We start from the raw sequence: 13,311 nt of genomic DNA, 5'->3' as shown, positions 1-13,311 counted from the left end.
AAATAGGAAGCTATGATGTAATTATTTCGAGACGTGGTGTATATATATATATATATATATATATATATATATATATATATATATAGGTTTAAAAGGTAGCTGAAAACGAATCTGACATCAAATGTTTACAAATCAAAATAGCGGATCTAATACGGCGGTCATAAATTACAAAAAAAAAAAAAAAAGCTATGTATCTGAAATTGGGTATATAGAAACATTCAACGTCGCTATTTATGAATCGGATACCAAAAGTGTAAAATTCAAACTAGTAGATGCAAAGTGGCAGACAAAATGCAAAACACTGCTATAGTGTTCACGTTTTTTAGTGTTTCGAAGCGCGCCTAGTTCTGATCTTCAAATGGTCTTCACGTTCCCTTCAGGCCCCAATAAGGCGATATATTTCACATGTGAGGTGTACTTGGTGAGACCTTTCCAACGATATATAGCGCATGCAGATCCCCGCATACCACTTCACATACTTCCCTTGTCAGTAAGGCTAGCTGTGTCACAGTGTACATACAAGGAATTTGTTTTCTTATAGTGTATATAACGTGAATATTAAAGTTTATCTTGAACGCCTCCACAATAGAAGTTCGTGTCTTCTATCTGCCTGTTAACAATTATCCTTACTTCGGTCCAATGCCAAAACCGCGAATGTGCAAATATTGCTATTTTCACCTAAGTGCAGTTTCATGTTATTTGGGGCGCACAGATTCCAATACCAAAGCCTCATTTGTGAAATATGAGTATATTAGAAGTTATCGTCAATTCCTAAAACATGTACCTAAGTGTATACTATTTTTTCGGGGTAACTTGAATATTAAAAACGTTATAACTCAAAGTCAAAGTTAACATATCCGCGGTTTTGGCATTGCATCGACGCTATGATGTGAGTATGTTTCAAATTTCACAATACTGTGACAGCCCCCATCAACTTGCTCTTAAAGATCACCATACATGCACTACAGGCCTTGCCCATTAACATGAGTGTGGTAAGTTTTCAATAAATACTGAAACTGGGAGTATTAGTTGATTTCTACCACTTCCAGTTTTAGTAGAGAGTTTAGAGGGGAGATAAAATATATTCTTAGGTTGCGTAATTGATTGCAAAGAATAGCTTCTAGCTGTCTATTACCATATTTACTCTATAGCGATGAACGTTAAAACCGGAAATGGTTGGATTTCTGCTACTTTCGGTTTCAGTACAGAGATTAGAGTTGAGAAAGAATGTATTCTTGGAACGCTTAATTTATCAGAGAAAATCGCTTCTAATTATCTATTACCATTCTTATTCTATGGCGATCAACATTAAAACCGGAAGTGATTGATTTTCTACTACTTCTGGTTTTAATAGAGATACTAGAGTGGAGATGAGAAAATATTCTCGAGAAGCTTAATTGATTGCAGAAAACTTTTTCTGTGTGACTATGACCGTATTTACTCTATAGTGATCAACATTAAAACCGGAAGTGATTGGTTTTCTGCTTCTTCTGGTTTCAATAGAGAGGTTACAGTGGAGGTGGAACATAGTCTTGAGGCACTAAATTGATTCTTCTGGTTTCAATAGAGAGGTTACAGTGGAGGTGGAACATAGTCTTGAGGCACTAAAACAGTTCCTCGGGGTCTATTACCGTATTCACTTTATTGCGATGAACGTCAAAACCGGAAGTGATTGATTTTCTGCTACTTCCGGTTTCAGTAGAGAGTTTGGTGTGGAGATGGAATGCATTCTTGGAACGCTTAATTGACTGTTATAAAACAACTTAGGGTATCAATAACCATACTCACTCAATAGCGATAAAAGTTAAAACCGGAAGTGGTTGATTTTGTGCTACTTTCGGGTTTAATAGAGAGATTAGAGTGGAGACGAAATATATTCTTGGGACACTTAACTGGCCAGAAAAAATTGCTTCTCGCTATCTATCACCATTTTTATTCAACAGCGATCAACAATAAAGAGGGAAGAATTTTTTTTAGAACGTTAAATATATTCCAAAGTACAGTTTCCTGCTATCTCTTGGTTCTACGTAGATCCATATTCAAGCTGAAAGTTATACTGAATTTCTATCCGGCCTTAGTAGAGAGTTAAGACTGAAGATAAAAGGTATTTTTAAGAAGCTTAATCTATTTCAGAAACCCACTTGTCCCCAGCATTTACCACTTTTGCTCTATGATAATCAACGTTAAATTGCAAATTGTTGATTTCTACCTCCATTTACGAACTAGGGGTGGGCAAAACCGGTTTTTTATAAAAACCGGAAACCGGTTTGTAGAAAAACCGAAATCGAAAAAACGATATTTCGATTTTTTCCAAAACCGGTTCGCGTTTCCGCCGAAATTCTCTTCGGTTTTCTCCAAAATAGCTTCGTTTCTTTTACCGAAACCGGTTTCGGTTTTCACCAAGAACCTGTTCGGTATTTCACCGAAACCGGTTTCGGTTTCCTCCAAAACCGGTTAGGTTTTCACCGAAACTGGTTTCGGTTTTCTCCGATACCCGGATCAGTTTCTCACCAGAGTAGGGTTTCGTTCTTATCCGAAAACCGGATCAATTTACAACAAAAGTAGTTTACTTTTTAAACATATTGGTTTTAAGGATATCGGCTTCAGTTTGCACTGCCTTTTTATGAGAATTTCCAACGCAACACTATTCTGGTCAGAAATAGAATCAGTTTTGGAAAAACTGAAACCGGTTTCAATGAAAACCCGAACTGGTTTTTGGAGAAAACCAATAACCGGTTTCGGTGGAAAAAACGTTTTTTAATTAAAAAAAACTGTTTCGGTTTTCCTAAAAACCGGAAACCGAAAAAAATGTTTTTTGTGACCATCACTATCACGAATTCGAATTCTAACCTTTCACTCTCTACCAGAGATGACGTTGGTCAATGAAAATTTGTTCCATGACCCACTGGTCCACCACCCACGGTGACCCGCTCTGACACACCAACCACCAAAACCCATCATCATCAACTCTGACCTATAATCCATGCCCTCCTCTCCACTGACTAAAGAGTTACACTTCTAATAAAACAAGGCTGTGAAATTATCACTAATCGGAGTTTGAATATCTATGGTCTATCGCTCATGCACCGCTTTCTTACAATACCGATCGATTTGACCTTTAGGATATGAAATGGTAAAGTGTTTGTCATGGGCCACATTTAAGGTTGCCGACTCTGGAAAATAGATAAAAAAAACCGGCACCCCCTCAAAATTAACTATGATATAGGTCTAAGTGTGAAGTATTTTTGTTAGGACTCATCCATAGGAAGGTAATCGTGGACAAAGGTGCATTAGCACCTACAGATGGTGATCAGAAAAATGGAAACACCTGTAGTTGGCAACACGTCAGATGTATGGGTTGGCAGTGGTGTCGTGGCGCCTGCAGCGCCGGACCGCTAGTGGTGGTGTGTTAGGTCGGTCTCCATACTACGTCAGGCGCAGGGGAACAGCAGTGTCCAGTGGCTGCAGCAGATGGAGGTGGTGTAAAATGGGAGACCTCTCAGATTTTCAAAGAGGGCAAATTGTTGGTGCGCGGTTATGTGGAGTGAGTGTGACGGCAGTGGCTACTGTGTTAGGTGTGTCGCGTGGGACAGTGTCGAAGGTGATGACGACCTACACAACACACGGGAAAACCACATCAGGGAAGCGGAACAGTGGGCGGAAGAAAATCATGAGTGACACGTCACGCCGAGTATTAAAGCGCATTGTCACGCAGAACCGTCGTGCCACTGCGGAGCAAGTGACGGAGGAACTTAATGAGCACCTCCCCCACCCTGTTTCGACAATCACAGTCCATCGCGAATGACATGACATGAACTTACGGGGTCGTGTTGCACGGGCCAAACCGTTCATCAGGGACCATAACGCTTTCGCACCCCGCAAATGGTGCCGCGACCATGCAACTTGGACCGTTGAGGACTGGAAACGTGTGATATGGTCGAATGAGTCATCCTTGACCCTATTCCCAACCACGGGCCGTGTTTATGTGTGGAGAACGCCCAAAAAAGCTTATGATCTGCAGTGTCTCCACCCAACTGTGAAACATGGCGGAGGCTCGGTTATGCTGTGGGCCGCCATATCATGGTTTTCATTGGGTCCTGTGGTCACACTTAGCGGACGAATCACTGCCAACGATTATATCGCAATTTTAGGAGACCACTTGCATCCATGGTCCGGATGTTGTTCCCGGATAATGACGCCATCTTCCAGGATAATAATGAACCCATTCACACAGCTGGCGTTGTTGCAGCGTGGTTTGAGGAACATAGGGATGAAGTTCAACACCTCACCTGACCCGCTCAATACCCAGATCTCAACAAAATTGAACATCTGTGGTCCGTCTTGGAAATACAACTACGGCGACGATTTCCATCTCCATCCTCTCTCGCAGAACTGGCAGATGTCCTGCACGAGGAATGGTGTAAAATTCCACTTGCTACCATTCACGACCTCTATGCCTCCATCCCACGTCGCATCAAGGCTGTTCTGAAGGCGAAAGGTGGCCCGACACCATATTAATCTGGTAAGATGCAATTTCGTTCAGGTGTTTCCATTTTTCTGATCACCATCTATATATTCTGCATATCCTTAGTACATTCACTAATAAGTTTAATAGATATAGAATATTGTGCTATAAATGAGGAACTGAAATCGGTATTGATCATTTTATTGTATTTACCTGTAACTGCAACTTCTTTAAAATTATCAAAAACAGATGAACAAAATATCTTAATCCTTACGTGACAATTTTGGATTTACAAAATGAAATTTATTCTTTAAACTTATACTTCAACTACAGGAAATTGCTTTAAGAAGCCCTTTTTTACTCCCAATAAAGGTATAAAATTCCTTAGAAGTAAATTTCAAAATTTCCTGATACAGTCCCTGCCATCTCTTTAAAATTATCTAAATAGATGAACAAAATATATTAATCGTTGATAGATGGTGAAAGGTGACAGTTTTGGATTTACAGAATGAAAGTTACTTTTTTAAATCTATACTTCGAACTAGATACAAATCAGAAAAAAAAAAACGGTCATAAAGGGGCTGGTAAGAGATTTGTACCGGCCACCGGCTTTAATCAAAATAACAGCAATATTTCCGGCCAGGAAGTTGAACAACCGGCCAGTTGGCAATCCTAGCCACATTACGATGAATTTCAATTTAATTATCATATATAATCATTTCTTTGTTGAATTACAGATACTTTACAGTGAAAAATGAGATAAAATTTGAAAATCTCAAGTGAAATTAAAGTAGGCCAATACAAGGTGTAAAAATTGTAAAACTCAACTGTGTCTCGAAAGTCAAGTAGTAGGTCCTATTGCTATTATTACAATTACACATATCAATATTCAAAATACCTGAAGTTCGTTTCTCACTTAGATACACTTGTCTAAGATAAGTAAGTAAAAAAAGAAATAAAAAGGAGAAAAATGGAGACCTTGAAAGTAAAACGTAGACTTCATCAATGTTCAGAAGATACTGTCCACAATGCACTGAGCAGAGTGAGACAGTGGGTCGGTGGGTCAGTGTCGGTCGATGGATCAGTGAGTCACGTTCTGTTGACCCACAACTCACTGACCCACTCCATCTCTGCTCTCTACGTCCTAGGCAAAATTAATGATGATCCAATTAAGTAGATTTTCAGATATTTTCTTGGTAATAGTATACATGAGAACCCCCTGATCTGCGTTTCTTCTGTGTTCTATTACCACTTCTACATGAAATACCATAAATTTTCTACGTAGTGCAATAGTAAGAAGTATCCATGTGCACAAGACACGCGATATGCGTTAAATCCCCCCCCCCCCACACACATAGTCATAGATAAAGTAAAGGGCACTACACATGCATATATAAAGTACAGGTACGTTCTTTTTATTTTCGTATCAGTCGATAAGTAAATAAAAGTCGCTTTGTTACCTCCTTTGTAAGTTCGTACATACTCAATGAATAATCCCTTAAAGTATGAGCGTCCTGCTCCTTCGGGAACTGATGCAGCTTCATGTATACTATATCAATTTTCTTTCCCAGCTAGACAGACATACGGACAAACAGCGCAAATATAAAGGATTTTTTGGTAAACCAGATTTATTAAAAAAAGGGGAAGAAAGAGGTACTTTTTGTGCGCTGCAGCACTAACAGGAGGTTCGAAATAACAATGTAGGAAAATAATTTCGCTGCACCTGGCAACCTGGATTTTGAACGTTCTTGCAGCAAGGTCTACCGCCTACTCCTTCTAAACCCACTGACAAGTGTAGGGTACATAACACGTGAGGGACAGTCCTCCTTTGATAAGGTGGATCACAGCAAAACAACAAAAGGTACGGTATAATATATTTTACTTACAAATGGAGCATGATGTGTGGGTAGCGGAATGATAGCCAAGCTAAAAGTCACTGCATGAGCTATGCAAAAATAACTTTTCGATGTTACTTTGTCTTATGTCGGACAGACAAGATTAAACGCTTCTTTGGAAAGGATTAATTAACTTTAAAATTTAAGGCAAAAAACAACAAAAGAATCTTTTGGGGCGAAACATATACAATCCCCACTCGTGCGACAAATTCGCTCGACTTATAGTGGAAGCCAACGGAACTAATCATAGCGTACTAACCTTAGTTTTCAACGGAGAGGCGCCACAGACAAATTCCATGAATTGGTTTGTTTTTACCGCAGATAGAAATACCGACGGAACCTTCTTGCCCAATTACCTCCGCAGAGTGACGTACGAACGGAATCCTTCGGTGCACTTTTGAAAGCAAAAACAAATACATTCTTCAAGTTGTCCTCTAGAAAGAAAGAAACGCAACGTCAACATCCGCGTAATGAAGGAATCAAAATAAGTACACCTACTAAGTATATATATATATATATATATATATATATATATATATATATATATATATATATATATATATATATATATATATATATATATATATATACTCCTTTTTCTAGCGTAGGTGTATTTTGAAACTTCTAAAAGCTTGATCTTTACTCGTTCAACTCTAGTCAGACCCACTTTGCGTTGAAAATATTTTTACATTTATACTTCGTAGATTTTATATTTTTATCATAATTTCAAAATTATATGATACTAGCAGAATACCCAGTATTCAAATGAACGGGATTCTCGGCGGGAGCTTATGTGATTCGGATTCCATGTAATTCAGTAGGTCCACGTCTCATATAGCCTCGCTGCTGAAAGGGGCGTTAAACTCAAAATCAATTCAACTCGAATTAACGGGGGAATGGTGGGGAATCATTCCCGGTTTCGTATCACACAAATAACATAACATCCTTGGCTGAGATAGATATTTTCATCTTTTATATATATATATATACCGATATTATACAAGCGTCCCTCTCTCGTCCGAAACTTTAATTCGAACACTGAGAATATACGTTCTTCGCACGGGGAGAATACGTTTCATTTTGGACATAAAGAAGTGAATTTGGATTTAAACGGCGTCAAGAGTGTCGCTGTTCGTCTCAGCGACCCCGAAAACTATGGATTCGTCACTAATATCGGTCATTTTAGATCATTTTAAAATATCCCATTCCTCCCCCTCCCCTAAGTTTTATCGTCAAAGTAAAAGGATAAACACCATCCCAAGTCCGAACCTCATCTATGTTGAAAATCCAATAAAGATTGGTCGGGTGCTTTCAAGAGCTACTAAGTCACAAACATAGTTACTTTTCTTTGTATACAGTATATATAGATTCCTGATGTTAACCTAAGGAAAAACTTGTCTAAAGATTAAGGATGGCTACAAAGTTCCGGTTCCGGCGGAACCGGTTCTGTCAGGAACCGGTTCTCGGAGATCCGGTTTTCAGAACCGGTTCCGGACCTGGATCCGAAAACCTGGTTCTAGAACCGGATCTTAGGAACAGGTCCCAGACCTGGATCCGAAAACCCGGTTCCTGAACCGGATTTTAGGAACCGGTTCCAGACATGGATCCGAAAGCCCCCAAAGAAACGTAAAGGAGGCACAAAGTTCACCTTCACAAAATGCAAAGAGGACCATGCGCTTGTGCCTTCCCCGCCCAGACCCGCTTGTGCCCCCAGAAAAAAATTTGGCCCACCAGTGGGTGTTTAGCCAAATGAGTTTGCTAGTTTGCCTGTTTAGCCAATGAGTTTGCCAGTTACCCAGTTTATTTAACCAAATGAGACAAGCGGCCGCCGCCTGGGCGCCTGCCTGTCGCTTCCACTATTTCATCTAGCACAGGGCTGTCCAAATGGCGGCCCGCGGGCCGCATGCGGCCCGCCAAACCATTTCCTGCGGCCCACAAAGCTTTCATGATTTACGATTGTTATAACTGATAATATTTTAATTTATATTCATTCATTCATTTAATGTTTCCACTCTTCTTTCGGAATAAGGCATCCATTTAGCGCTTCTATACAACAAAAAGAAGCAGGCATCCAAGACAACACTGGAGTCAGTAATGTAACCGTTGCTGAAAGGGGCGATTACTTGAATGAACGAATTTATATTTGATCTAGCTTTTTAAATCAGACCCTTTCTTCCTCGAACTTTGCCTAGAAGCCATAGCGCGCAAGAAATACACTAGTTCTTGTGATAAACACAATTTAGCATACTTTCCAAGCTGCAATCGTCTGACATTAGATTTTGAAAAGGAAGCGTTTAATTTTTCTGAGTTCTGTAGAAACATCGAGAGTATCATGAATGGATTTAATGCGAGATTCTCAGATTTTGACAAATTAAAAAAAACTGCATAGCATTATTTACTAATGCATTGACAATAAACATCGAAGAACAAGCTCCAAACTTACAGCTCGAACTTTGTGACTTTCAGTCTGACCCATTGTTTCAGACAAGAACAAAGAAAGGAGTAGATTTTTCAGACTACTTTCTAACAAACGTTTCCCTAGCTTTTGTGTGTTGTGTTGGAAAATAGTGTCACTGTTTGGTAGTACTTATCTGTGCGAAAGTGCATTTTCCACCATGAAAATTGCAAAGAATCGCTCCAGAAGCTCTCTCTTACATCTGCGGGTTACATCTTTTACAAGAGGAATGGATGTAGATACCAAAGCCCTTGTAAACGCTGCTAGTCACCCTCATTAGTCACATTGAATAGGAATGTTAAATTTCAAATATATTTTTTATATTTTTCTTTTGTAGTGTAATATATATATATATATATATATATATATATATATATATATATATATATATATATATATATATATATATATTATTATTATTATTATTATTATTATTATTAGCTGCGGCCCTCCACCTTACTAGTAAAGACAGTTATGGCCCTCAGGCTTATTATAATTGGACACCACTGATCTAGCACATTGTTCACAGCCTGCTCGGGTTTAGCGTAAGGATGGTCACAAAGTTTCGGTTCCAGCGGAACCGGTTCCGCGAGGAACCGGTTCTTGGAAATCAGGTTTTCAGAACCGGTTCTGGAACCGGTTCTAGTCCTGGATCCGAAGAACCGGTTCTAGACCTGGATCCGAAGAACCGGTTCAAGACCTGGATTCGAAAAACCGGTTCCAGAACCGGATCCGAAAAACCGGTTCCAGAACCGGATCCGAAAAACCGGTTCCAGAACCGGATCCGAAAAACCGGTTCCAGAACCGGATCTTCTAGAACCGGATCCGATCAGACCCGAAAACCGGTTCCACCAGGAACCGGTTCTGGCCATTCCTACTAAAGATGAGACATGTAGCAATTGATAGGTCACACTGTGTTGAACAAAACGATGTAGAAGAGTAAAAGTCAGTGGCGACTCGAACTTTAATTTCTTGGTGTGGGAGTTGTGCAAGCGGAGGGGCAAAGGAATTCTTGGGGGCAGCTAATTCTTTTTGTATACCGAAAAATATAAGTTTTATTATATTTGTATATTATATGACCTACATTAAATTACAATTTGTGTAGGAGGTAGTGGGGGGGGTAGAAGGGCAAGCATATTCACTGGAGGACGCTCTCGCCCTGTTGTCATTACCCTGGCGTCATCACTGATATAAATTCCCATGCGTGGGTTCAGAGAAAAAAAATATTTCTTTTTAATAAAGTATATGTGCTGTACGATAACCAAGCTACCGAATAAGACATACATTTGCAACACTCTGCTCTCGGGCCGGCTCCGGCCCAATAAATCCTTCCATTCGGTCTTTTTGATCCGTTATTCAAAATGTATTTCTTACGTAGTATACAGGTTGGCCCAAAAGTAGGTATACAGTACTGGAGTGAACAACTCATTGAATTTTATATCATTTCGTATTGCTATCCATCAGGTAGACTCAGTTTCTTTATTATTTGTTCTTAATGTCTTTTTATTTATATCTTAAGCTCAAACCAGCCGAAGCAAATAAACCTATAAGCTAAAATGTTATACTTGATCAATGCAGGGATGTATACCTACTTTTCGGACACCCTGTATTAAACTGATTTGAAAAATTTTTCAACCCTGTTTCGCGCTATGTGAAACTTATCGAAACTGATTCAGAACATAAAAATACCAAGATTCCTCACTCTAATGATAATAAAATAGATTGTTTCTGCTTTTTTTAGTTGATATTTTTTATTATAACAATTTTTGTGTTTCTCTCACATTATTGTACGATGAATGAATCTCTCCAATAAATATGGTTATTTAATTCTTGTGAGAATGTTTAGACATTGTCACGCACGGTCCTTCATGCCAGTAAGTCCTCTACGATTAGCCGACCCTAATTCCTAACACTGGGTACAATATATATTTACCATCTTACTTTCTACACCTTGCAGTACAATGTGATGCAGTAATGAAGAGCAGTACAATTTGCAAGACCTTGCACGTTATAGCAGAATGCTATAATGTCGACTGTACATTTGTAGCATTAACAAACGAATGTTCTTTCTTCAAATATCTCAAAATGCGTTTTGTGGACTAGTAGTGTTTTTCCAGTCACTGATTCAATTAAATTTTCTCTATTTCTGCCCTTTTCCGTAAGTAAATACCATAAAAAGAATAACAAAGTGTGTACAAATTCAGAAAGAAAAACTGGATTGACAGAAATAATCTTAAACAAAGAAAAATAAATAAAAAATGAAATGTTTACTCACCTAAACTGTATCCTTCCACGTTTCAGTTTTACACCAACTGAAGCAATCAACTGTTTATATCTGTCAGATTATCGGCTCGAGAAGCTCGCCGCTTACATAGACAAAAGCCAAAAGCAAGTAGGCCGTTGTTGAATAATACAGTATTTACTTACGGAAAAGGGCAGAAATAGAGAAAATTTAATTAAATCCTTGAGTGGAAAAACACTACTAGTCCACAAAACGCATTTTGAGACATTTGAAGAAAGAACTTTCGTTTGTTCATGCCACAAATGTACAGTCGACATTATAGCATTCTGCTATAACGTGCGAGGTCTTGCAAATTGTACTGCTCTTCATTACAACTTGTAGTTCTACGTCTTAAGTGATTTTTTTTTTTTTTTTTTTTTGCCTTTATCTCAAAATGAAACATTGTACTGCAAAACTCAAATTCTGAGTGAATTTTGAGACATCCATTATATTTTGTTGTAATTTGTTTATGAACACGTATTTTCCACATGTCAGAAAGCAACCAGACCTTCTGTATCTGTTGCTCATTTGGAAGCGAGTATAACATATTGATAATTTCGTTTAAAACATGAAAAATATCATTAAATAATTATCTAAAATATCCTTACTTCTCATGGGAAATGGATGGTTTGATTTCCATTTAAGCCCTTCATATTCTCTTAGCCCAAAATCTCGTTGTGTAAAGGATTTCACAAATTATTGTGTTTTATACGGACATCTAGGTGGCCATATTCCTATACTTTCATTCACAGCTTTGAATTCTCGACAAACGAAGGGTAAGATCTGAAACTCGCTTTTGAAAAAAAAAATAGAATACAATAATTTTATTAATGATAAAAAAATGGATCAAAACATTGCAGTCTTGGCCAAGAATTTTAGGGATGATCCAAAAAATGCATCAAGATTGCGATCTTAGCCAATAATTAGTTTTTGGATCAGGATCTACAAAATTTTGAACGACCCCTAAATCGAGTTTTCTTATTTTTTGCGGAATAAGCACAAAATACTGAGTTAAGTGATAGTTTTTGTTTGGATTCACTATATGTAGTTCTCCAGATATAAGGCAAAAAAAAATTGTTGTCCAATAATTAGTTTTTGGGTCAGGGACCAAAAACTTTCGAAGGGCCCCTTAATCGAGTCTTTTTTTTATTTTACGGAATAAGTACATCATACTGAGTTAAGTAATAGTTGTGGTTTGTCTACACTATATGTAGTTCTCCAGATATAATGCCTACAAGAACATTTTTGATTTGAAATATATTGGATCTCTTGATAGTTGCCTAAACATGTTTTCGAAATAAAGCATTTCAAAATAATTCAAATTTTGAAGCCCTTGTAACTTCGTTGCTATTCATTCAAAACAAGTCATACCATGACCATACTATTCAACGCTAAGGTACTTCCGATGTTCACTGTCTTGTCCATGTTCGTTGTGCTGTTTGTGTGATAGAGGATTCCAAATTTTGAATGTTGTGATACTATAACATCCTTAGTTTGTAACACTGAATACTAAATGTGGTATTTTAAGTTTTCGCTTAACATGATGATTTGAAATATGTAATAATCTGACGTAGTGCTATTTGAAAAAATATAACTTTAGTGTAACTTTATACTGGGGTGGCAGCACTGTTCATTACAGGGTGTTATTCAATACTCGAAACAATGTCACCCTTTTCATAGTTGCTTCGTACAAAGTTTCGCTTTTCTCCTTCTTCTGGTTTCTCCTTTATCACAGATATTTGCTATGGTAATGTAATCCTAAGGAGGCTAGAAACCGGTTGCATCTCGCATATGATGCCAGCAGATCTCCCTAAATATCCCATGTTCTTTTCGAACAAAATTAAACAATCGCCCATCTCAGCAATTTGAACATGTGCAATTCAAATGTTTATTGAAGTAACTTTGAAACCCTTTACAAAGCGTAATGAAGACGATTGTCTTCCGTCTGTGCCTTACTCACTATTGTAATTGTATTTCATTGTTAAAGCACTTCATTACCGCAAATTAATCAATTTTCTAAACTTTTGAGACATCTAAATCCAGTTTCTCAACGTTTGAACTCTCTGAGTTAAGATTTGTTCGATCTACTTTCATTTCCAATTTATCAAACAATACATGGGAAAGATAAGAAATTTCTAATACCATGTGTTCACAGAGACAATTGCTTTCAAGCCTTCTATACCTCCTGCTGGTGTATACTAGCCCCTATGTTGAA

The 13,311-nt window shown here is 38.0% G+C and overlaps 1 long non-coding RNA gene across 1 annotated transcript in view; it reads left to right on the top strand.

Moving 5' to 3' along the window:
* The first annotated feature begins 6,251 nt into the window (after nucleotides 1-6,251).
* Nucleotides 6,252-13,311, top strand: part of LOC145673745 (uncharacterized) — a 47,537-nt gene continuing 40,477 nt past the window's right edge. The window contains exon 1 of the long non-coding RNA XR_014128793.1: nucleotides 6,252-6,326. This is a non-coding gene — a long non-coding RNA (uncharacterized LOC145673745). The remainder of the gene's footprint in view (nucleotides 6,327-13,311) is intronic.

Source organism: Thermobia domestica, chromosome 17 (genome assembly GCF_964235325.1).
Source record: "Thermobia domestica chromosome 17, izTheDome1.hap1.1, whole genome shotgun sequence".
Lineage (NCBI taxonomy): Eukaryota > Metazoa > Arthropoda > Insecta > Zygentoma > Lepismatidae > Thermobia > Thermobia domestica.
Note: the sequence above shows the minus strand (reverse complement) of the source record. Positions and strands in the feature narration are given on the sequence as shown.